This window comes from Capsicum annuum, chromosome 6, assembly GCF_002878395.1.
Source record: "Capsicum annuum cultivar UCD-10X-F1 chromosome 6, UCD10Xv1.1, whole genome shotgun sequence".
Classification (NCBI taxonomy): domain Eukaryota; kingdom Viridiplantae; phylum Streptophyta; class Magnoliopsida; order Solanales; family Solanaceae; genus Capsicum; species Capsicum annuum.
The window spans coordinates 150204576-150231154 of NC_061116.1; positions in this window are offsets into that span (position 1 = coordinate 150204576).

Genomic DNA, 26579 nt, shown 5'->3' on the forward strand with positions numbered 1-26579 from the left:
CTCCTTCTATGGCTGGTTATTTCTATTGTTGATCTTTAGCCTTGTCCTCAACCTTGTCATTGCTACCATAATCTTCTGTTACTACAACATCTGTCTTCCCAAAACTTCTATTTACCCAATCCTTGGTACTCTCCTGCTCTTTTGCATTGGTGTCCACTATTTTTTCCTCTACCTTGTCTTGCTGATTCAAGACATCAAAATTATTTGATGTTTCTATAACCTCCTATGAATCCTTTATCTCTCCTATAATATGCCCATATTGGTCCTTTCTATACCAGCTCTTTCTTGGCTTTCATAGATTGTTCTGCTTCTCTAATTCTTCATTTACTTCTGCATTATGTTTTCCTAGCATACCTTCTTCAGTACTCTGTTGAGCTTTATTTTCCTGCTTCTTCTTTTTTAATAACTCTAGATGAATATCTCATCATGATTCCTCATCATGTCCTTGTAAACAATATTTTTTACAATACTTTGGATTATGGTCATATTGTATTTTGATCCATTTAGATTTTATATTACCTATAAATCATCTTTTTCATTAATTTTAATTTTGTGTGACAGCTTAGCAACTAAATCAACCTCAATCTTCACCCTTGCATAGCTTGGCCTCGTATGATTCCTTGTATCCATATCCACCACCAGAGATTTGCCCACTTCTGAGGCAATAGAAAATATTACTTCTTTAGCAAAGAAGTTTGGAGGAATATTTGGGAATGAGATCCATGTTGCTCCAACTATAGTTCAACATTAGATTCAAACCATGGGTCCCATTTGAGGGTTCTTATTTTCCAATATTTGTCTCTTGATTTAATAAATTATGTAGAAGTAGATAATAATTGAACATAGTCTTCTAATTGATTCAAACGAATCAAGATAAGTCTTGTATTTAAAACTTCTATTGAATATTCTCCCTTGATTACACATTGTTTGGGTATTAACTTTCCAAGCTCATTAACATCAAGCCTTTCATAAGATAACTTACCAATGATTGCATGTTCTAAGTTCTCTTAGACTATTAAACTCTTCACCTTAGAAGACTATAACTTACCAATGATTGCATGTTGTAAGTTCTCTTAGACTATTAAACTCTTCACCTTAGAAGACTTCCACGTAATTGATGGTTCTCCATGCTCCATGATTATTGGTTTTGGTGGCACTTTTACATATTCATGCACCAAAGATTTTGGTTTAAGTACTTATACATATTAAGTAACATGAATCTTCTCTACAACCTACTTAGATATGTTCTCTGATGGGCTAGACCCACCGGAAGTGGTAGCCATTCAATCAAAAATTAAATCTACATAGACAATTATGCATACGCCGTTTTTAGGGTTCTCTGGTGTGGATTACTATGGATTAAGCTTTCTTGAGAGTTGAATCACTGATTTTCTCATGCAACAGCTTTTCAAAATAGTTAGTCTCTAGCTACAGCAATTTTTCATTAATAATGACCACATTTGGATCAAGGGATATAATTCACACATAGAAGGTCATTTAGGCTAAAAGTGTACTAAAATAAGAAACGGCCTATGATCCTTTTCTAATCGACTATACTTTAAACTAGGCAAAACTAACCAGGAAAGTTCTGAATTCAACATACAAAGGGAACTAGGTAGTATCTCACACACACATAGCACAAAATTACTATTAGCAATAACTACCTATCCGGTTCATGCGATTCATAGAAAGTTAATATCATGTCCCTAACCCTAATGCCATAAAAAGATCCACAATGTTCACACATATATATATTCACACAGTTCTAAAATATAAAATTTTGGAGGGGTATCATATATTTCTCAAAAACCAATGAAAAATATAACTACGCCCTAAATTCTTAAAAATCTCCTAATTAACCACAAAACATCAGGAAATAAAACACAATATGCCTAAACATGCTAGCTCTACTAGGAACAAAACTTTAGGGAAAAGAGGCACAACAACAAAAAACCCCAAGAGAACATCAAGACCCACAAGCATCCCCCACTCTTCGCAACTTAAAATCATGCATCCCCACCTGCAACTTAAAATCATACATAGTCGTCAATGCATCAAACCTCTAAAAATAAAAAAGTTAGGAACATACCTATGGCACCATAGGTGTGGAGATCTAACGTCCATCATGAACACAAATAAAACTACTGAATATCTTAGGTTGCCTCCTAAGAAGCGCCTGATTTATTGTCGCAGCACGACTCGGTTCTCTTTGCTACTTACACTTTGCGAAGGTCTATTTTAGCATAAACTCTAATTTTTTCCAGGTTTCCCATGTAGTGTTTCACTCGCTGTCCATTCACTTTAAACGGGACATCACCATCACGCTTAATATCAATAGCACCATAAGGGCATACGTTAACCACAGTGAATGGTCCAGTCCATCTTGATTTTATCTTGCTTGGAAATAAGCTAGTCTTAAATTATACAACAAAACCAAATCACCGAGATTGAATATTCTTTTCTAGATCTTCTTGTCATGGTACAAATCCATTTTTTCTTTGTATATGGTCAATATCTTATAAGCCTGGAATTGAAATTCATCCAACTCATTCACCTTGCTCAACCTCAAGTTTGTTATACCAAGCCATTCAAAATTTAACCTTTTCAACGCCCATAGTGCCTTATGATCAAGCTCAATCGGTAAATCGTATGATTTTCCATACATAAGCTAGTATGGAAAAGTACCTATGGGGGTCTTATATGCAGTCCGGTAGGCCTACAACACATCGTCTAACTTTCTAGACTAGTTAGTCCTGTTGGCATTCACAGTTTTTGCAATATGAAATTTAACTCTCTATTAAGACTTCCACTTGACCACTAATATGATGATGGTAAGGTATTTCCACCTTATGCATTACACCATATCTATCAATCAGTTCTTTGAACAAGCGATTGCAGAAGTGTGACCCATTATCACTGATAGTTACACGTAGAGTGATAAATTGGGAAAAGATGTACCTATTCAAAAAGATGATAATGCTTCTACATTCATTGTTCGAAAGTGAAATTGCCTCCACCTACTTTGATACATAGTCAACCGCTACCAGAATATACCCCATACCATAAGAGCTCACAAACGGGTCTATGAAATTAATCCCCAACACATCGAATAACTCCAACTCCAGAATGGATGTCATGGGGAGTTTATGTTGCCATGAAATATTGCCTTGGCACTGACATTGGTCATAGGCTTTTGTAAAATCATGAGCATCCTTGTAAATTAAAGGCCAGTAAAACCCACATTGTAGAATTTTGTAGGTTATCCATATGCCACTGTGGTGACCCCCAACTGGTAAAGAATGACAAGCTTTCAAAATGCTCATCATCTCAACCTCTAGAATGCATCTTCGAATTACACCATCAGCACAGACTCTAAACAAATATGACTTATCCCAGAAGAACTTTCTTACCTCGTTCATAAATATCCATCGATGTTGTAAGAAAAGGTCATTAGAATAATATCGCTCACCAAAAGTTAGCAAAATCAGCAAACCAGGAAATCAAATTATGAGATGTTGCCAACACTAGCTCATCAGGATAAGCATCATCTATCTTAAGATTATCCCCTAGTTTATGTATGGTATCCTCTTTAAGTCTAGATAAATGGTCTTCAACTTGACTTTTCTTACCTTTTCGATCCTTGACTTCAAAATCAAACTATTACGGCAAAAGAACCCAATGGATCAAGGTAGTTTTGGCATTCTTTTTTGACATAGAGTACCTCAAGGCTGTATGGTCAGTGTGCACTATAGCCTTAGTCCCAATCAAATATGACCAAAATTTTTCAATAGCAAAAACCACCGTAAGTAGATCCTACTCTGTAACTATGTAATTTTTCTATGCGGGGTTTAAAGTTTTGTTGGTATAGTAGATAGGGTGCAGTATATTTCTCTTCTTTGGCCTAGAACATCTCCCAAGGACACTTCACTCGTATCACACATCACCTAAAAAAATGCATACCAATTAGGAGATACAATGATTGGTGCTAACATCAACCGATCCTTTAGGCATTTGAAAGCCTTGAGACAATCATCATCAAGAAAAAATTTCACCTCCTTCTCTAAGATCTTGCATATAGGACATTCAATTTTAGAGAAGTCCTTGATGAACCTCCTATAAAAGCCTGTATGACCCAAAAAACTCTGTATACCTCTAACTGACACTGGCAGAAACAACTTCTTAATCACCTCAATCTTCACTTTGTCCAGCTCAATACTTTGTATGAAGATCTTGTTCCCTATAGCGATAGCTTCTTTCACCATAAAATGTCATTTTTCTCAATTAAGTACCAAGTTGCACTTTTCACATCTCTGTAGTGCACTGGCCAAATGGGATAAGCAATCATTAAATGAGTCCCCAACCACTGAAAATTCATCCATTAATACTTCAATAGTGAGAATATGGACATCATACATCTCTGTAAAATGGCAGCCACATTACAAAACCCAAACGCCATTCGCTTGAATGCAAAGGTCCCGTAGGGGTAAGTAAAAGTAGTCTTTTCTTGGTCTTTGGGAGAAATTATAATTTGATTATAACCCAAATACCCATCAAGAAAATAGTACCATCTTTTTCCTATTAATATATCTAATATTTGATCCATGAACAACATAGGGAAGTGGGTTTTTTGTTTCCACTTGTTCAGCTTTCTGTAGTCTATGCATACTCTACAACCAGTCACTAGCCTCATTAGTACTAATTCATTCTTCTCATTTGAAACCACTCTGATTCCTCCTTTCTTCAGAATGCATTAAATCAACTCACCTATTTATTGTCTGCAATGGGAAAAACCACCCCCACATCTAACCACTTGATTATCTCTTTTTTCACTACCTCCAACATAGGAAGATTTAGTATTCACTGATGCTCTATATTAGGAATGATGTCTAGATTAAGCTATATATTGTGTGAGAATATGCCTAGTGGAAACCCTATAATGTCTGCAATGGTCCACCCAATAGATCTCTTGAACTTTTGTAACACTAATATCAAAGCTTCCACCTGCACTCTTGCTAAATCTGCCATAATAAATACAAGAAAGGTCTTGTTGGCCCCCAAGAACACATACTAAAAATAAGGTAGGAGGGCCTTTAATTCTAATACTGGTGGTTCTTATATCGATGGTCTTGTTGGAGGTGTGGTTCTATACTTCAAGTTAAGATCCAGCTTCTTAGGGGCATATTTGTAAGAACCTATGCCCTGCAGTTCCTGATCCAAATCATCATACTCATTTATCCCATTACTATCAAAGTTCATGATCACTGCTGCTAATATTTATATCCCTAATCTCTCCTCAATAGGCACCTCTGCTGCAAGCACATCATCATCTACTACATCAATCATTGGTACCACTCTTATATCATCAGGATGTTGAACTGTCATGCATATGTTCGACACTATTTGATTATCATTCCATTTGAAAGTGATCTCCTTTTGGTCCATATCAATCAACACCCAATTAGTGGACAAAAAAGGTCTACCCAAGATAATCAGAGAATGAGAATCTACTTAACAGTCTAAAATTATGAAATCTGCTGGATAAATAAATTATGCCACCATCACTTCTATATTTTGTACAATACCCACTGAGTCCTTTATAGATGAATCCACCATCAACAATCTTGCCGGTGTACGATTGATTTCACTTAACCCCAATACTTTGTATATCACCAATGGCATTATATTTATTCCCTCTCTCTATCACATAAAGCCTAATTAATCTCATAAGGCCCAGTAAAACATGGGATATTGATTGCACCTGTGTCTCTCTTTCTTCTACTAAATGTGCATGAAAATTTGTGCTATATCTTGGAGCTCTCCTGCTACCTATTAGTCATCATCATCACTCCCAAAATCATCACTACTACAAGTTAGCTTCTCAAATTCAGTTTCTTGCAATAATATTTTCCTTCATTCACTTATTAGTAGTTGGAAAAAAGTGCTTATCGGGTGGGGAATCATTCCCCGTGTTAATAGACAAACAATGAACCAGTGTTGTAGGATTCGGCACATTATCTCTAGAAAGTGCTCCTAAATTTATCCTAGCTAAAGTAAAATATATTTGCCCATACTACTACCCCAATTGCTTGATAGTAGTTTTATGTGACTCAACCTTCTAGGCCAATCTTGAAATATCGGCCTTGACTACTTTAATCCAAGCTTCTTGACTCTCTTGACCCTTCATCACCTTATCCAACAACTCTTTTATTCTCGATTCCACATCTCATCTGCCGGGTAGAATGTATTTATCTCAATCATCATAGTTCCAACCTTGATTCCATTGCCCTTAGACTCGAAAACCCACCAACTGCGATCCACTGTAATACCCCACATTATTCTTAGCTCAGTTCTACTTCTAGTTGCATTCGTAAAAGGCTTAAGGCCTAAAAATTTCACCAAGTATTGGGGACTTAGTCATTTTTATGGATTCTAAACTTAGAGTATTGTTAACTTAGTCTTCCCGATCTTGAGATGTTAGTTTTTTGAGTTAATTCATGTTTAGGGGTGTAAGGAGGATATCTCGGAGAAATTTTTAATTTTTTTAAATGGGGTTTGGGTCATGTTTGGATCATGAAACCAGTGGGTTATCGCGATAAGATTGCATTGTGGTGTTACTCCCATCGTTATGCAGAACACATCGTGGTACGAGAAATTCCCTACCACGATAAGACCGTGTTGCAGTAAGCTTGTTACGTTCAGTTATGAATTTAAATTTCAGAGAGGCAGTTGGGTCTTTTTGCCCTCAACCCAATCATCCATAACACGACTTGAGCATCAGTTAGGGCATAATTTTTTCCTTCTTATCCAATCTTCTTCTCAAGAAAACCCTCTCCTTTCTCCAAAAATAATAATTCAATTTCTTTTTCCCCAAGAAATCAAGAATTCAAGCTCCCCAAGTTTAAGAACCTTTAAGAAAGAATCACGATTAGTGTTTCTCATTCAAGTTAAAATCTTAAGGTATATGGGGTGTTCATACATGGGTCCCTTTCACCCATGGAGCCCAAAAACCCTCTTGTCAATTAACGAATAGATTTTTCTATCATTATTGTATTTTATATTGCTTAAGATAGATTTAGTTCATGTTTTCATGGTAATTTAAATGAAATTTAGTCAATGTATGATCCCATGCAAGATTTGAATTCCTCATGCTATGAATTTTAGTTTCCCAGGTCTTAGCCAAGTGAACTTTATGTTGTTGAATTCTTGTGTTTAAAATACCCCCATGTACAATTCCATGATTTCCATGTGTTTGATGAAATGCCTATGTTTTTAAGTTGAACCATGATTCAATATTACAGTTGAGTTTAAATGTCATGTTTTAATGATCACTCAGCGCTGGTGGGTTATGAATACCCGATACCTACATGTCTTACATGATTTTCATATTTTCAAGTATGATTCAATTAAACTATGAATATCTTTACTTTTTTAGTTGTTATAATTAAGATGAGCACTATCAGAAATAATATTCAGTTAACCTTAATATAGTTCTGTACCAAAATAAGTTCAGTTGGGAGTAGAACTTAGCACCCAACGAACCTAGGGATAAAGGCTCACCGGCCAGTTAGGACTGGGTCCATAGTAGCAGTCCCTAAGTTCCATAACTACGTAGACAGCATAGGATTATGAGATGTCACCCGCCATTTTAGGACTTACATTCTCTTAGTGGTCACCCACTAGTTTAGGATTGACTATTTAGTCCTTCGGGACTTTAGATTAATAGATCCATACAGCTAGTATTAGTACCTATGGTACGGTATAAATACCATTTCAACTGGGTTACAGGTTGGACCCCTATTAATTCAGATTGGGCCATGTCGGTTACATGATACCTCTCACATTCTCCGTAGAGTATTTAGTGTATATTCAGTTCAAGTTTGCTTGACCAAAGCATACAGATTTACAGTTCTTCAGTTATATAGATTTTAATCTTTTGGTTTACAGATTATATCAGAAATATGTATATGTTTTGTCTTGCATTCTCAGATATTATAGTTTATATGCATTCATGCTCAGTTATTTCATCTTGTTTAGTTAGTCCTTATCTCATGTGCACAGTACCCCATGAATTTTAGCTAGGCCTTATCTCATATACAGTACATTCAAAGTACTGATTGCATACTTTTCTTTGACCTATTTTTCTTATAACATAGGTTTGGATGCTCAGTTTTCTGACCGCTCCTAGACAGCTCAGTGTACTCAACAGCAGTAGTGGTGAGTCTTCATCCATCAAGGCCATGATTGCTTATTCCAATTATTTTAGTAGTTTTTTTTGTTCAATTAGAAGGATCTGGTTGGGGGCTTTTCCCATCAACTCCTAAATTAGTTAAAGGCTTTTTAGACAAATAGTTAGACAGTTAGTCAGCTACTTTCAGCTTTTATCAGTTATCTCAGACACTATAGTATTACATATTTTAGTATTTCAGTTTTCAGTTGTTTATCAACTTATCTTTTGTATATGTTATATCAGTGCTTTCTTACTCGATACTCACAATAAGTATCATCTCATGGGTTAGCTTGTGGTTACTTATGACCACAAGCACCGTTGTCACGGCTAGGGGGTAGCCTCAGGTTGTGATAAAACTTGGTATCAGAGCTAGGTTATGAGGTCTCCTAGGGAGTCTGAAAGCCATATTAAGTAGAGTCTTGTGCATGGGTGTGAAGCGCGTCACACGTATGGACAAGAGGCTACCAAATATTTTAGGAAAAAAAGTTTTCCTTCTTTCAGTACTTATGTCATGTAAATAAGCATGAGCTCTATTTAAAATCTCTTTCTAACTCATCCTTCATTCCATTTACAGACCTTACCTCCCAGAAGAAATAACAGAAGAAGAAATGGGGACCAGCTCGCACCTTATCTATTTAAGAAAATCCCCTGAATGCACATGTCTTTATGCTGAGTTTAGAGCTATTTTTACTACTTTAGCCAATTTAGTAGCTACCCAGAACAACCAGAGAGCTATTTCCCTAGATAATCTAATGGGAAATACAGCTGTATCGAGGATTTGAGATTTCACCTAATAAAATCCCCCTTTGTTTACATGATCCAAGTTTGAAGAAGATCCATAGAATTTGCTTGATTATGGTTCAGAAGGTGACAGATATTATGGGCATCACTTAGAGTGAGAGTGCAGAGTTGGCTACATATCGATTGCAAGATGTAACCCACACACCTAGTTTAAGCAGTGGAAGGAGGATCATTGTGTTGATACAGGGTCGTTTAGTGGGAGGAGTTTGCCATTACTTTCTTAGACAGGTTCTTTCCATTAGAGTTAAAGGAAGATAAGGTGTAGGAGTTCATCAATTTGAAGAAAGGTAATATGAGTGTGAAGGAGTACTCACTTAAGTTCACTCAGTTGGCAAGGTATGCTCCTAATGTGGTGGCTAATAATTGGCCTGGAATAAGCAAGTTTCTATCTGGTGTAGTTGATAGTGTGGTCAAGGAGGGTAGGACTACAATATTGATTAAGGAGATGGACTTATCTAGACTTATGGTTCATACTCAGCAGATTGAGGAGGAGAAATGTAAGGAGAAAGACAGGAAAAATGAGAGGGCCAGAACAGGTAGTTTCAACTTTTCTCAGCCAAGGTCGAAAGGTGGTAACCATTCTCAATTTTTTTAGAATTTCTCAGCCCCTGCTCTATGTTTGGCTAGTGTGGTAGTGCCTAATTTTAGGCAAGATAGTCGAGATAGGGCTCCAGGCTCTAAGTCCCAGGGTAGTGTGATCAGTGGTTGCACTAATCCACTTTGCAGAAAATATGGTAGAAATTATTGGGGTATGTGTAAGGCTAGTAGTGATGTGTGTTTTAGATGTGGCAAGCTATGCCATATGGTCAGAAAGTGTCTAGTAGTTGCTCAGAGGGGAAAGTATTTTGTGCTAATAAGGCCAGTCCAATCTGTCATCAGCTCTAGTAGGTTGTCTGACTCAACATGGTGCCACCTCCAGTGCAACCAATGAATTGTACTACAATAGTTTGTATGCACTTTATACCTACCATGATTAGGAAAGTTCTCCTGATGTAGTTACGGATACGTTATAGGTCATTTATCTTCATGTTTATGTTTTATTAGACCCCGAAGCTTCACTTTTTTATGTAACTCCATATATAGTAGTAGATTTTAGTGTAAGTCCCAAATATTTAGCAAAACCTTTCTCAGTGTCTACCCTAGTGGGTGAATCTATCATAGCCAGATAGGTATATATAATTTTCCCAGTCACAGTATCTTAGAAAATCACCTTGATAAATCTTGTGGAGTTAGAGATGACCAATTTTGATGTCATTCTCGGCATGGATTGGCTCCACTAATGTTATGCCTCAGTTGATTAAAGAAATAGAGTAATTTAGTTTTAGTTTCCAATGAACCAGTCATTGAATGGAGGGGTAGTACTTCAGTGCTTAGGGGTCATATTGTTTCTTATCTTAAGGAAAGAAAAATGATATCTAAAGGGTGTGTTTACCATCTTGTTCGAGTCAAGGACTTTAGTTCTGAGACTCCAAGTCTCGAGTCAGTTTCAGTAGTAAGGGAATTTCCAAATGTGTTCCCTAAAGACCTTCGTGGAGTTATTTCTGAAAAGGAAATTGACTTTAGAATAGATCTCCTTTCAGCTACCAAGCCTATCTCTATCCACCCTACAGAATGCTTCAGCTGAGCTTAGGGAATTACAAAAATAGTTGAAGGATCTCTTAGATAAGAGATTCATCAGGCCTAGTGTTTCCCCATAGGGCGCTCCAGTCTTGTTTGTGTGTAAGAAAGATGGTTTTCTCAGAATGTGCATCGATTACCGCCAGTTAAACAAAGTCATAATCAAGAATAAGTATCCACTCCCATGATTGATGACTTGTTTGATCAGCTCCAACGTTTCAGTTACTTCTCTAATATAGACCTCAGATCCGTATATCATGACCTCAGAGTCAGAGAACGTGATATCCCAAAGACAACCTTCAGAACTCAGTATGGTAACTTTATTCCTAGTTATGTCTTTTGGACTAACGAATGCCCTTGCATCTTTCATGGACTTGATCAATAGGGTGTTCAAGTAGTACTTGGACATATTCATCCAACTCTTCATTAATGACATTCCTGTCTATTCCCGTAGTGAAAAAATCATACAAACCATCTAAGAATTGTATTACAGACCCTTACAACTTATCAGTTGTCCACCAAATTCATAAAGTGCGAATTTTGGATAAGATTAGTAGCTTTTTTTGGACATATTATTTCTGGTGATGGTATTAGATTTGACTCTCAAAAGACCAAAGCAATGAGAAACTAGCCTAGACTCATCTTTCCATCAGATATCAAGAATTTCTTAGGTTTGGTTGGCTATTATAGATGGTTTGTTGAAGGGATTTCTTCTATTGCATCCCCATGTCTCGATTGTTTTAGAAAAAAGTCAAATTTTAGTGGTCAGATTCATGTGAAAAGAGTTTTCAGGAACTGAAGACTCAACTATTTCATCTCCAGTTTTGACTTTATTAGAAGGTTTAAATGGGTTTTGTAGTTTCTTGTGATTCTTCTAGAGTTGGTCTTGGTTGTTTTTTGATGCAAAGAGGTAAGGTCATAGCCTATTTATCTAGATAGCTTAAACCCTATGAGAAGAATTACCCTACCCAAAATCTTGAGTTGGCAATTGTTGGTTTTGCCTTGAAAATTTGGAGACACTATCTTTATAATGTTCATGTTTATGTGTTCACAAATCACAAAATTTTATAGTATGTATTTTCACACAAAAATTTGAATCTTAATCAGAGAAGGAAGCTTGAGTTGCAAAAAGAATATGACATGAATGTTTTGTATCATCCAGGCAAGGCCAATATAGTGGCAGATACCTTTAGTAGATTGTCTATGGGTAGCATTGCTTATGTTGAGAAGGATAAGAAAAAGTTAGACAGGGAGTTTCATCGGCTTACTAGATTAGGTGTTCATTGGTTGATTTAATTGATAGTAGATATGGGTTTAAAATATTCTTTGGTTGTCGAAGTAAAGAAAAAGAAAGATAGGGATCCCAGTTCGGTTAGTTGAAGGAAACAGTTAGAGATCAGAAAATAGAGGTTTTCTCCCAAGGGAAAGATGGTGTGCTTCGTTGTCAAGGCAGGTTGTTTATTCTATGTGTTGATGGTTTGATACGGTAGATTTCAGTGAAAGGACATAGTGCGCGGTATTCCATTCATCCAAGATCTATTAAGATGTACTATGACTTGTAAGAAATCTATTGGTGAAATGGTATGAAGAAAGATATTGCAGAACTTGTAGCTAAGTTTTCAAAGTATCAGTAGGTTAAAGTTGAGCACCAGAGGCCTAGTGGTACATTGCAGGAGTTTAGTATCCCCACTTGGAAGTGAGAAGTGGTGAACATAGATTTTGTGATGGGTTTGCCTAGTATGTGTCGCCAGCATGATTCGATTTGGGTTATTGTAGATAGAATAACCAAATCAGCTCATTTCTTTCCAGTTCATACTTCATATTTAGCTGAGGATTATGCCAGGCTTTATATTAGAGAGTTGGTTAAGTACAATGGAGTTTCATTTGTCTATCATTTCAGATAGAGGTACTTTGTTTACCTCTCACTTTTGGAAGGATTTTCAAAAGGGTCTTGGTACCCAAGTACATCTCAGTACAACTTTTCATCCTCAGATAGATAGTCAGGTAGAGAGGACCATTTAGACCTTAGAGGACATGTTAAGAGCTTGTGTTATTAATTTTAAAGGTAGTTAGGATGACCACTTACCTTTGATTGAGTTAGACTATAATAACAGCTATCACTATAGTATTCAAATGGCTCCATTTGAGGCTCTCTATAGGAGGAGATGTAGATCTCCTATTGTTTAGTTTGAGGTAGGTAGGTTGCTTTGATAGGTCTAAATTCAGTGTTTGATGCTATGGAAAAAGTTCAACTGATTAGAGAGAGGCTAAAGATAGCCCAGAGCCATTAGAAATCTTATACAGATGTGAGGAAGAGAGATCTTAAGTTTGATGTTGGTGAATTAGTCTATTTGAAAATCTCTCCCATGAAGGGGGTGAAGAATTTGGCAAGAAGGGCAAGCTCAGTCCCCGCTATGTTCGCCCTTGAAGAATTTTGAACCATTTCAGAAAGCTAGCTTTTTAGCTAGAGTTACCTTTAGATTTGGATTTAGTGCATTTGGTGTTTCATGTTTTGTAGTTAAAGAAATGTATTGGTGATTCAGCTGTTGTTGTTCCTTTAGAAAGAACAGATGTTCGAGATTGTCTTTCCTACAATGAATTCCCAGTATTTATAGTACATGAGGAAATCCTAGAACCAACGCCAGAATGAGATAGGAGAAAACAGGGTCAGTTGTCACATGTGATCCATACCCGCAGTCTGGCACTGAGCTCAGGTAGTACCTGCAGTCCTGGACCTAGGCACAGGTACAAACTGAAGGTACCGGATGAAAAAAATCCTAAGAGTTCAAGTCTCGGGATTTTGGACTTTTGGCACTTGCTTTGCCTATCTAGGTCTGCAGGTCCTACATACGGTCCGTAGGTGGACTTAGTAGATGTCGGGAGTCTTATTTTTAGCTCTTCTTATATTATCGAACATGGTTTGATCATGATAAAGCCAAAAAGTGTCCCAAACATCCATAATTGCTTCAAATATACCCAAAAACACCTTTTTCATAAACTTATCATCCATAACATGATTTCCCGCAAAACATACCCAAAAAGCATCATATCTAACAAAATAACCTCAATAACTTGCATATTTCCTTATTTTAAGCATTAAAAGTGCTATATTTCTATAGCATGTGCAGCCCAGACGGGTGTCACTTAAGTGGCACTTGGTTGCTTAAGTGATGCTTGGTGATATATACATTTTTTTTCAATTTTTCACCATTTTTAGACTTGGAGCCTTGAGTTTTAGATTTTTTGGGTGATTCCATCCATTTTCAAGCTTGAGTAAGTTTCAAATCCCTATTTCAATTAATTTTGTTTGATTCTTGTCAGCTAAAGCTTATTAAATATCGATTTCAAATATGGAATTTGGGAATTTTGACCCGGAGGGCCTAAATTTATATTTCTTCAATTTAAACCTCAATTTCAACTTGTTTTACTTGATTTTTCTTCTATGGGTTCCTTTAATCATGGGGAATATATTTATGAACTAAAATTCTAATCTTACTTTTTTTTTGAAAACTCATTTTGGAGGTCCGTTTTGACCCCAACTCAGAAACTATCAATATGGGTATTGTTGACTTTATTTTGATGAGTAGATTCTATATTTATATGTTTTAGTTGATTTTGATGTCGTACCTGAGGGGAAGGCTTCATGATTGGATGCTTTCAGGTTAGGTTTTCTTCATTCGATGTATTTTGGCTTAACTTTCTTCAGATTGGACTGGGTAGTTAATATTGGTATAAAAGAATATTTTGGATAAGAGAACCAATCATGAAAATGTTGTTATTACTTTTTGCACCTATGTGGGGGCATGTATTAATGTCATTTGTGGATTTGATACGTTATTTATTATGTGTGACCCTGTGGGGTCTTATATAATGTCATTGGCCTGGTATTTATATAAATGGTTATTTTTCTTGGTAGAAATTATCTAAATTGGAAATTATGTGGTATAATATGGCAATTGTGGTATATCTTACTCCATTGGTATATGGATTAATTGGATCATAGATGGTGGGCTTATTGAGTGGATTTTGGCTCACGTAATTGGTATATTGGTTGGATTTTGGAAATTTACATTCTTGTTGGTTTTAAGCATTACATCCCCATATCATATTCATTCATGAAACATTGGTATCACCATGGAAATGGAAATACCAGTTTTTCTGACAGAAAATATGATATTTTTAAAAACCTTTTGCCAATGTATGTGCCAAAGAAGAGTTAGAGATATTGGATTGGTATTGGATATTGGTTTATATATGGTTTGCCAAACCCCCCAAGGGTCCTACCTCAACAAATTAGCTTCATAGGTATATACGAAGATTGTGCGACAACCTTGTGGATCATATCATCATCATCATTTACATTATATTCCATACCTTGTGTGCTTTCGGTATTATAATTATATGCCTGATTTGATGTCGATATATTTGTGTTCCTTTCTCATACTTGTATTTGGTATATATGTATTTTTCAGACTGGTTAATAGAGATGGTGTGGGCTAACATTTGGGACATTTTTTGATTGTAAGTAATATGCCCATAGTTTGTACTTATATACTTTATTTTCTACTTTTCTTAGTTAGCCTATGATACCTTCTGAGTACAAGTAGATTGTACTTATCCCTACTTCGCCCTTTCGGTGAAAATCTATGTATAAGTATGAAGCCCGGTAACTGATTAGCACAATTTTTTAGTACTTTCGAGATAGCAGTTGGTCTATGCTTCCAAAGTTTATCCACCATCTCCTTTTGTTTAGTTTATATCTTATCTTTGTATTCTAAGATACATCATGATCTTTTAGACCATCAGTTGTATATTTTGATTTTGAATGTACTTAGTTGGTTCTTACACTGTGACACTAAATTTTAGGGTGATTAATGGTATTATTAGTATATATTTTTTGTTATTAATGTAAATGTGTTGTTCAGCTTCATTCTAGAAGCCTTTCCTTGGGATTTGGTTTTATTTTCTTATCTCGTATCAGTTTTGGTGATAGACTTACTTGTCAAGGCTTGTCACAACAAGTGTCATCATGACCCTTAGAGTTGGGTCATGACAATTTATTTACCTTATTTTCTACTTTTCTCAGTTGACCCATGATACCTGCTAAGTACAAGTGGACCGTACTCATCCCTACTTCCCTTTTGATAAAGATATAGGTACTAGTGTGCCGTGCGGTAGCTGAGTTCAGGCGGTGATTCAATATATCCAAGGTAGTGGTTGCTCTATGCTTCCAAAGTTGACCTCCTACCCTATCCTATCTAGCTTATGTCTTGTTTTGTATTCAAAGACAGACCTATGTTCCTTTTTGGATGATTAGTTGTATTTTTAGACTATAAGATGTATTAGATTGTTCTTACATAGTGATACAAGATATTGGGATGGTTTTGTGGTATTTTATATAGATTTCAGACTTTTGCTACTATTTTGTGTATATGGTTTGACTTCGTTCTAAAAGTCTTACCTTGGGATTTTGCATTGATTTCATACTTCGTATCATTTCGGGTGATTAGCGTACTTATCAAGGCTCAATTGCAATAAGTGTCACCATGACCCATAGTTTTTGGGTCATGAAAAATTTATATCAGAGCATTTAGGTTCATTGGTCTTATTAGTGTAAGAACAAGGTTTCTAGTAGAGTCTCATGGATTAGTATGTATATGTCTGTTTCTATCTTTGAGAGGCTATGAGGTATCTTTAGGAAACTTTCCTTATTTTGTTCCTTATCATATAGGTTTTTCCATATCCTATATTCTAAATTGACTTTCACTCTTTTCTGCATAGATGGTGAAGACTACATCCAGTGAAACTAGGGATATAAAGCTAACACTCGAGGATAGAGCCTAGCCTAAGAAATAAGGTAGGGGTTGCGAACAAGCTCGAAGTAGAGGATGAGTGTGAGAATCTGCCCCTTTTAGAGATAGTACTAGGAAGATCTCCCCTGATCCTGAGGTGAAGCATGCCAGAGATGTAGGTCTTACTCAGCTTCCATAGAGCTTTTGCACCCCGATCTTAGGGGATTTATTGATTTATGTGATGACCCATTTGGAGGGTGTTCCCTTAAATACACTTGGTATTTCTCTAATTTTGAGTATTGTACCTCTATCTATACCAGTCTACTTATGACGTTCCTCCAATTTTGAGTGTGGTTCCTTATCGGTATCGATATGTACTTATGGTATTCCATAGGCTCTAAGTATCACTCCTCCTTCTGTGCTAGTATCTGAGCATGGTATTTTGAGTCTAAGGGTTCAATCTTCATCTATGTTTCCTCTTCAAGTAGGATCTTAGCTTGCCAGATTCAATATGCCTCATATTTCTTTAGGTCCTGTTATATCTTTTAAGGATCAGAAAAGGTTTGAGAGATTTACTTGCTTAGGTCTGTCCAAGTTTAATGGTGTAGTCGGTGAGGATGCCTATGAGTTCTTGATGGATTATCGAGAAAAGTTTTCTAATCTTAGATTGCTTGAGCCACATAGAGTTTCTTACACTATCTACTAGCCGAGGGATGTAGCTAGATATTGGCAAAGGTCACTTGTTAGTTGCAAGCCCTCTTGGTTAGATAACTTGGGATCAGTTTGTTGAGGCCTTTTTAGATAAGTTCTTTCCTTTTAGTTTGTGCGATCAGATGAGAGACAAGTTTGATCAGGTGAAGCAGGGCTCCATGACTATTGTCGAGTATGAGGCATGCGTCCATGCCTTGTACAAGTATTCTATTGCCTATATTGCCATGAAGTCTAAGATGATTTAGAAGTTCGTGAAGAGATTGGAAGTTTCTCTTTAGTTGGATATTTCCCTGAAGGCAGTGTTAGGGGCATTATTTTAGAGTATAGTGAATCATAAGAAGATGACCGAGTCTATTCTTCGAGCATATCAAGGAGGTGGAAATAGGGTGCACCATTAGGGCAAGTTCAATAGACATACTCCTCGAGTTAGATATTTTAGAGGTTTTTCTAAGTATCATTATACACTGATTCAGGCAGCCTTGCAGGGTTTAGGTAGTAGGCCTTTTAGTTTAGTAGCTTTGGGTAGATCCAGGATGGTCGTTCAAGCTCAGTCGTACCTCTCTCTATTAACTCAGGCCACAAAGTTTGCTATGTATGTGATGAGTTTGTCTATTTTGCTAAAGATTGTCCTCGTTGTGTTTTTATACCTACTCTTATATTTATAATGAGAGGTGTCCCTCAGAGAGGTAGAGGTACTACTAGAGATGCGCGAGGTAGAGGTAGTGGTGTCTGTGGTGGTGGTTGTGGGGCTACTCATCTCGGTGGTGGACGTAGATAGTGCTATTCTATACCTACCAGACTTGAGATAGAGGCTTTCAACATTGTTATCACAGGTATCATCCCTATTTAGATCTGCATCTGTGTTATTTGATTTAGGATCAACTTTCTCCTATGTTAGTACATATTTTGTTTTGAAGTTTTAATTTTATTAGTGATCCTCTTGACATGACAATATTTGCATCTACCCCCATAGGAGACTCTTTAGTGGTGGATCGAGTGCACCGATATTGTGTTGTGTCTTTTGCGGGTTGTGAGACTTGGATAGATTTGATTATCCTAGATACAGTAAAATTTGATTTCACCTTGAGTATGGACTAGCTAGCTCCTTATCATACTATTTTGGACTGTTATGTTAAGACTATGACTTTAGCTTCGTTGGGTATGCCAAGGATATCTTGGAAGAGTGTGGTTCATTTGGGTCCCAAGAGAGGTATATCCTTTCTGTATGTTTGTCTAGATTGAGAGGGATTTTTTTTGTATTTGACCTATATTCATGATACTAATGTTGCTTCACCACCTTTTTTGGATTCTGTCTATATTGTCCATGAGTCCATGGATATTTTTCCCACGGATTTACCGAGAATGCCTCTGAATCATGATATTGACTTTGCTATTAATTTTGAGCCGGGCACTAAGCCCATCGCTATGGACCTAACAAAGTTGAAGGATCAATTGTATAAGTTATTAGATAAGAGATTTATCTGACCTAGTGTATCACCTTGGGATGTGTCTATCTTTTCTGTGAAGAAAAAGGATAGGTCTATACGTATATGTATTGATTATAGTCAGTTGAACAAGGTTATGATTAAGAATAAATATCCTCTTTCTCATATTGATGATATATTTGATTAACTTTAGGATGTTTTGGTGTTTTCGAAGATTGAATTAATATTCGAGTATCATAAGTTTAGGATTACGAAGATATATTTTTGGACTCGGTACGATCATTATGAGTTCTTGGTCATGTCCTCAAGTTGACCAATGGCCCAACCATGTTTATGGAGTTGATAAATAAAGTATTTTGATCATATCTTGACTCTTTGTGGATCATACTTTAGACATTAAGAGCAGAGAAGTTGTATGTTATGTTTACTATATGTGAGTTTTGGTTAGATTCTATCTCTTTATTGGGCCTCGTTGTGACGAATGATGGTGTCATGGTCGATCTGGCTAAGATTCCAGCGGTTCATGATTGGGCTTGGCCTACTTCTCCTATCGAGATTTAGATTTTTGTTGGTTTATCAGGATACTATCATCACTTTGTTGAGGGTTTTTCATTTATTGCAACTCCGTTAACCAAGTTGACTCAAAGAAAGATTAACTTTCAGTGATCAGATATTTATGAGATAATCTTTCAAAAGCTCAAAGTTTATTAACATAAGCTCCTATCTTTACTTTTCCCAAGGTGGGCATGAGCTTTACCATTTTTTGTGATGTACCTGGTGTTGGGTTAGGTGTCATGTTGATGCAAGAGGGTAAGGTGATTGCATATACTCATCGCCAGTTGAATCCCTATGAGAGAATTAACATACCCATAATTTAGAATTGTCTGCGATTGTATTTTCTTTGAAGTTATGGAGGCACTATTTGTATGGAGTCCATTGTGAGATCTGCTCATGTAATACCCCGAGAAATTTTTCGTTGAAATTTTGTGCATAAACGTGTTGGGTTCTATCTTCTAGAATGAATTATAAATTTTCCATGTGGAATATCTTAAATTATGACCCACCATTGCATAGAGTATCGAATAAGATTTCCAATGATATCTGGATCATCCAAAACGGACACCCGAGCGACGAGTTATGAACATTCCGATCAAATTGTGAATAGTAGTGATTAGTAAAACGTGCAGGAAAAAGTACTGAGGCCTACCGTATTTTTGCTCCAACTTTAAACAATCATAACTCCTTGTACATAATGATCTGGGTGATCTACTATATATCAACGAAAGCTCTGCGAGTTTTCTTTCCAATGAAATTGGTTTCATCCAATTTTTCTATCGGAGCAAAAAGTTATGGTCGATCTACTTCAGCCTATCAAAAGCAAATTTTTGGGTCAACTTCAAATGATCATAAGTCCTCGCACACAATGATCTGGGTAAGATACTATATATCAACGGAAAGATATGAGAGTCTTCTTTCTAATGAAATTATTTTCATCCAATTTCGATATCGAAGTAAAACATTATGGTTGATCTACTTCAGACTATCAAAACAGTCCACCAAAGCATAGATTCGAGAATTATTTGATTTTTAGGGGCGTTTTGGTCATTCCCACTCACCCAAAATCTGTCCAAACCCTATATTAAAGCCTATTAGAAGCATTATATGTTATATTTCATCAAATTCCCTCAAAAAGAAAATCCTAAGCTCCTACATCTAACTTTAAGAACCTCCAAAGTTCACCATTAATTCTGCAAATTTATTCAAGATTCCAAGTTCCTAGTTCAAGAACTCCAAGAACCATCATTCAAAGGCACGATTAACATCTCAAAAATGATTATCGATCTAAAGTTCATCATTCAAGGTATGTGGGGTTTTTCAACAAGAACTGTTTTTCGTTCTTGTGCCCAAAAGTAATTTTCTTTACAAAGGCATGATTTTTATTTGATTTTTATGAATTTGAAGCATGAACCCATATTTTATGATGATTATTATTAAATCTTGATGTTTATGATTTTGAAAGATGAATTTACATATATGGAGATATAAAGCATGAATCTTGAACGTTATTTATCATGATTTTGATATTTGGGTCGTGAATCCCCATTGAAAATTGTATTTTTTTGAGAAAGTGTATGTTATAAGCATGTTGATGTTAAATATTTGAGATATTTTGAATGATTTGACCTTTTGGTCTTAATGGAGTTGTTTTGAACTCGAGTGTGAAAGAAATCCACAACATGGTTGATTTTGATAAATGGGAAGCATGATGACTCTCGATGTATATTTATATATTACTGAAATTGTTTTATTGTAGATTGTCTTTGAAATGATCTGAGCTAAGTCTGGGAGAAATCTTTAGCACCAAGTGGGAGGTATAAAGCGACCTTACTTCCCTAGAACTAGGTGCCCCCGTAGGAGTGAGCCTAAGGTTGATTTATATAGTGATCACTAGTTTGTGTGGATTTGATATCGATAGTCCTACTCCGATGGCAAGGGTAGGACAGCTCTCCCCAACATGGGTTGTACATTAAACTCCATGCAGCTTACATAGTTTATGTCGGTTATAGGATCTCCTAGTGTGTGTGTGTTTTCTTGTGTCTATGGTGAATGGTGAAGTGATTTGAAAGTGGAATTGTGAAAGTTATTCTTTCAAAAAATTTAAATGATATTTACATTATGAGAATTGATATTCTTGATGAACTGAAAGTGATTGACAAATTATATGATGACTCACATGTGTTATTGTACTTACTTCATCCTCTCACGATTATGATGATTTTCTTTGGGCTATGTAAGTCTTTCATACGTCCTGCATATTTCTTATAAATATTTATGATGGTGATGTTTATACAACTGCATACACCCCCATATACTCGATTCCTTTCCATGGTACTGACCCACATCTTTGGATATGGGCTGCATTTTCTCGAAATGTAGGTTTAGGTGCTCAGTTCTAGGTTCAACAGTGCTTCTTTGGGCATGTTATTCTACATCCTCTATTGTGGTGAGTCCTCATGTTCTGAGGACGTGATGTCTGATGTTGGTTTTATGGAATTGGTTACATTTGATAACTGAGTATGAGTCAGTTGGGGCATGTCTCAATGGCTCGCTGGTTTTATTGATTTTCTTAGAGGCTTATCAGACTAGTATAGATGTTGGGAGTTGACTAATAAGTCATATTTTGTTATCTTTCTGAAATTCTTTTATTTCTCTGTTTATATTTAAGGATTATTTATGAAAACCCCGTTTATTTGTGTTGAACTGAATGAAAATGGCTCAAAGGGTTATCTTGGGGCTATTCGTAGCCTCAAGCACTGTGTGATGCTTCGGGACCCGTTTTCCGAGGCATTACAAACTTGGTATCAGAGCCTAAGGTTTTAAGGTGTCCTAGGGAGTCTGACAAGCCGCTTTAAGTAGAGTCTTGGTCATCGGTGTGTAGCGCGCCACATCTATGAGCAAGTGGCTACAAGACGTCTTAGGAAAAAGTGTGATTCTTTCTTTCAAAAGTCTATCGTGCTTAAAGTGTCTCTCTCCTTTATTGATTGTCGAACCCGAGTGGTTAAGTTTCAGTTTCCAGGTGCATCCGCGTTTGAGTGGTCTGGGAATTCTGTGTCACCCAAGAGTCATTTTATCTCTTACCTCAAAGCTAGAAAGCTTATTTCCAAGGGGTGTATTTACCATTTGGTTAGAGTCAAAGACACTAAGTCTGAGACTCCAACTCTCCAGTCTATTAACGTCGTCAATGAGTTTTTTGATGTCTTTCTGGATGATCTCCCAGGGATACCTCCTGATAGAGAGATAGAGTTCGGAATTGATCTTTTTCCTGATACTCAGCCCATTTCTATTCTTCCTTACCGTATGGCCCCTGTAGAACTTAAGGAGTTGAAAGAGAAACTCAAAGATCTACTAGATAAGTGTTTCATAAGGCCCAGTGTTTCTCCTTGGGGTGCTCCTGTGTTGTTACTGAGAAAGAAAGATGGCTCTTTGCGTATGTGCATTGATTACTGCCAACTGAATAAAGTCACCGTTAAAAATAAGTACCCCCTTCTGAGAATAGATGATTTGTTTGACCAATTACAAGATACAAGTTATTTTTCAAAGATAGACCTTCGTTCCGGCTATCATCAACTCAAAGTTAGGGAGTGTGACATCCCAAAAACTGCTTTCCAAACTTGTTATGGCCATTTTGAGTTTCTTGTTATGTCTTTCGAGTAAACTAATGCCCCAGCAGCGTTCATGGACCTCATGAATCGAGTGTTCATACTATATCTGGATATGTTTGTCATAGTGTTCATCGATGATATACTGGTGTACTCCCGTAGTGAGGATGAACATTTTGATCATCTCCGAACTGTCTTTCAAACCCTTAAAGATCACAAGTTGTTTGCCAAGTTCAATAAGTGTGAGTTTTGGCTAAGGTCAGTTGCTTTTTTGGGTCATATCATTTCTTCCTAGGGTATTAGAGTTGATCCCCAAAAGATCGAAGCTGTTAGAAATTGGCCTAAACCTACTTCTTCGACTGATATCTAAAGTTTCTTGGGTTTAGCTGGCTATTACTGCCATTTTGTTTAGGGTTTCTCCTCTATAGAGTCTCCTATGAATCGGTTGACCCAAAAGAAAGTGAAGTTCTTGTGGTCCAAATCTTGTGAGAAGAGTTTTCAGGAGTTGAAGACTCGACTCACTTCAGCCCCTATTTTGACTTTACCTGATGGTGTTGATGGTTTTATAGTGTACTGTGATGCTTCGAGATTTGGGTTGGGTTGCGTATTGATGCAGAAGGGTAAGGTGATAGCTTATTCTTCTAGACAGTTGAAACTCCATAAGAAAAATTACCTCACCCATGACCTTGAGTTGGCTGCTGTTGTGTTTGCTTTGAAAATTTGGAGACACTATTTATATGGTGTCCATATTGATGTTTCACTTATCATAAGAGTCTGCAGTATGTGTTTACCCAGAGAGAATTGAATCTTAGGCAGAGACGATGGTTATAATTGTTAAAGGACTATGATATGAGTGTGTTGTACCATCCGGGCAAGGACAATATTATGGCGGATGCCCTAAGTAAAATGTCCATGGGTAGTGTTTCGCATGTGGTAGAAGGTAAGAAAGAGTTGGCTCATGATGTACATCATTTGGCTAGATTGGGGTTAGGTTGTTTGACTCTGTTGAAGGTAGTATAGGGGTTCAGAGTAGTTCCGAATCCTCCTTGGTTTCAGAAGTGAAGGAAAAGCAATACTTAGATGCTAGTTTGTTCAGACTGAAGGAGTCAGTCAAAGACCAAAAAGTAGAGGTTTTCTCCCAAGGGGGAGATGGTGTGTTGAGATTGCAGGGTTGATTGTGTGTCCCGAATATTAATGATCTGAGACAGAGGATTATGGCTGAAGCACACGGGTCGCGATATTCTATTTATCCTGGTGCCACCAAGATGTACCAAGACTTGTGAGAAATCTATTGGTGGAGTGGCATGAAGAAAGATATAGCATCATTTGTAGCTAAGTGTGCAACATGCCAACAGGTTAAGGTTGAACACCAAAGACCTGGTGGTATGATGTAAGAGTTTAGTATTCCCACCTGGAAGTGGGAAGAGATAAATATGGACTTCGTGATTAGTTTACCTCCTTCCCGATGCCATCATGATTCCATTTGAGTTGTGGTTGATAGGTTGACTAAGTCTTCTTATTTCTTGCCTGTTCATACTTCATATACTGCTGAGGATTATGCTAGCTTATATATCCGAGAGCTAGTCAGACTGCATGGAGTTCCCTTGTCTATCATTTCGGATAGGGGTACTCAGTTCACTTTGTAATTTTGGAAAGCTTTTCAGAAGGGCCTTGGTACCCAAGTGCTTTTGAGTTCTGCTTTTCATCCGCAGACCGATGGTCAGGCTGAGCGAACCATCCAGACCTTAGAGGATATGTTGAGAGCTTGTGCACTTGACTTTAAGGGAAGTTGGGATGATCACTTACCATTGATAGAGTTTGCTTATAATAATAGTTTCCACTCTAGTATTAGCATGCCTCCATTTGAAGCCTTATATGAGAGAAAGTGTAGATCACCCATAGGTTGGTTCGAGGTGGGTGAAGCGGCTGTGAGTGGTCCTGATTCGGTATTTGAGGCTATGGAAAAAGTTAAGTTGATTAGGGAAAGGTTGAAAACTACGCAGAGTCGTAAGAAGTCATATGCGGATGTTAGAAGGAGAGACCTTGAGTTTGAAGTTGGTGACCTAGTGTATCTGAAAATTTTACCCATGAGAGGGGTGAAAAGATTCGGAAAGAAGGGGAAGCTTAGTCCCCGTTATGTTGGTCCTTACAAAATTCTTAGCCGTGTTGGTAAGGTAGCTTATGAGGTCGAGTTGCCTTCCGAGTTGTCCTCTGTTCATCCAATATTCCATGTCTCCATGCTTAGAAAGCATATTAGCGATGTTGTGGTACTGGATTCCTCTGTGAGTGCTGACATTCAATAAAATCTATCTTTTGATGAGATTCCTGTTGAGATTCTTGATTTCAGTGTCCGAAGACTAAGGAACAAAGAAGTTCCGTTGGACAAGGTGTTGTGGCGAAACCAATCTGTTGAGGGTGCAACTTGGGAAGCTGTGGCGGATATGCGATCCAAGTACCCGCACCTATTTTCTGCAAACTCTGATCAAGCCGAAGGTACCGTTCTTTCCTAAATCATACACTTTTGATAAAAGTTGCAACAGTTCAGCCGTCATTTATTATGTGTTCAGTTGTAGTTTCTTGAGTTATGCATTCTATGTTGCATTCGGAGTGAGAAACGATGTGGTGATGAGTCTAACAAATGGTTTCAGCTGTATGCTCTATTCCTTATCTAATCTTGGCATGTCTAGCATCATTCGAGGATGAATGTTTCCAAGGGGGGATGATGTAATACCCCGGGAAATTTTTTGTTGAAATTTTGTACCTAAACGTGTTGGGTTCTATCTTCTAGAATGACTTATAAATTTTCCATGTAGAATCCCTTATATTATTACCCACCATTGCATAGATTATCAAATAATCTTTCCAAAGATATGTGGATCATCCAAAACGGACACTCGAGCGACGAGTTATGAACATTCTGATCAAACCGTGAATAGTAGTAAACAGTAAAACGTGCAGGAAAAAGTGCTGAGGCCTGGCGTATTTTTGCTCCAACTTTAAACGATCATAACTCCTTGTACATAATGATCTGGGTGATCTACTATATATCAACGGAAATCTCTGCGAGTCCTCTTCCCAATGAAATTTATTTCATCCAATTTTTCTATCGAAGCAAAAACGTTATGGTCGATCTACTTCAGCCTATCAAAAGTGAATTTTTGGGTCAACTTCAAACGATCATAACTCCTCGCACACAATGATCTGGGTGATATACTATATATCAACAGAAATATATGAGAGTCCTCTTTCTAATGAAATTATTTTCATCCAATTTGGATACCGAAGTAAATGTTATGGTTGATCTACTTCAAACTATCAAAATAGTCCACCAAAGGACAGATTTGAGAATTATTTGATTTTTAGGGGCGTTTTGGTCATTCCCACTCACCCAAAATCTGTCCAAACCCTATATTAAAGCCTATTAGAAGCATTATATGTTATATTTCATCAAATTCCCTCAAAAAAGAAAACTCTAAGCTCCTACATCCAACTTCAAGAACCTCCAAAGTTCACCATTAATTCTGCAAATTTATTCAAGATTCCAAGTTCCTAGTTCAAGAACTCCAAGAACCATCATTCAAAGGCACGATTAACATCTCAAAAATGAGTATCGATCTAAAGTTCATCATTCAAGGTATGTGGGGTTTTTCAACAAGAACTCTCTTTGGTTCTTTTACCCCAAAGTAATTTTCTTTACAAAGGTATGATTTTTATTTGATTTTTACGAATTTGAAGCATGAACCCATATCTGATGATGATTATTATTAAATCTTGATATTTATGATTTTGAAAGATGAATTTACATGTGTGGAGATATAAAGCATGA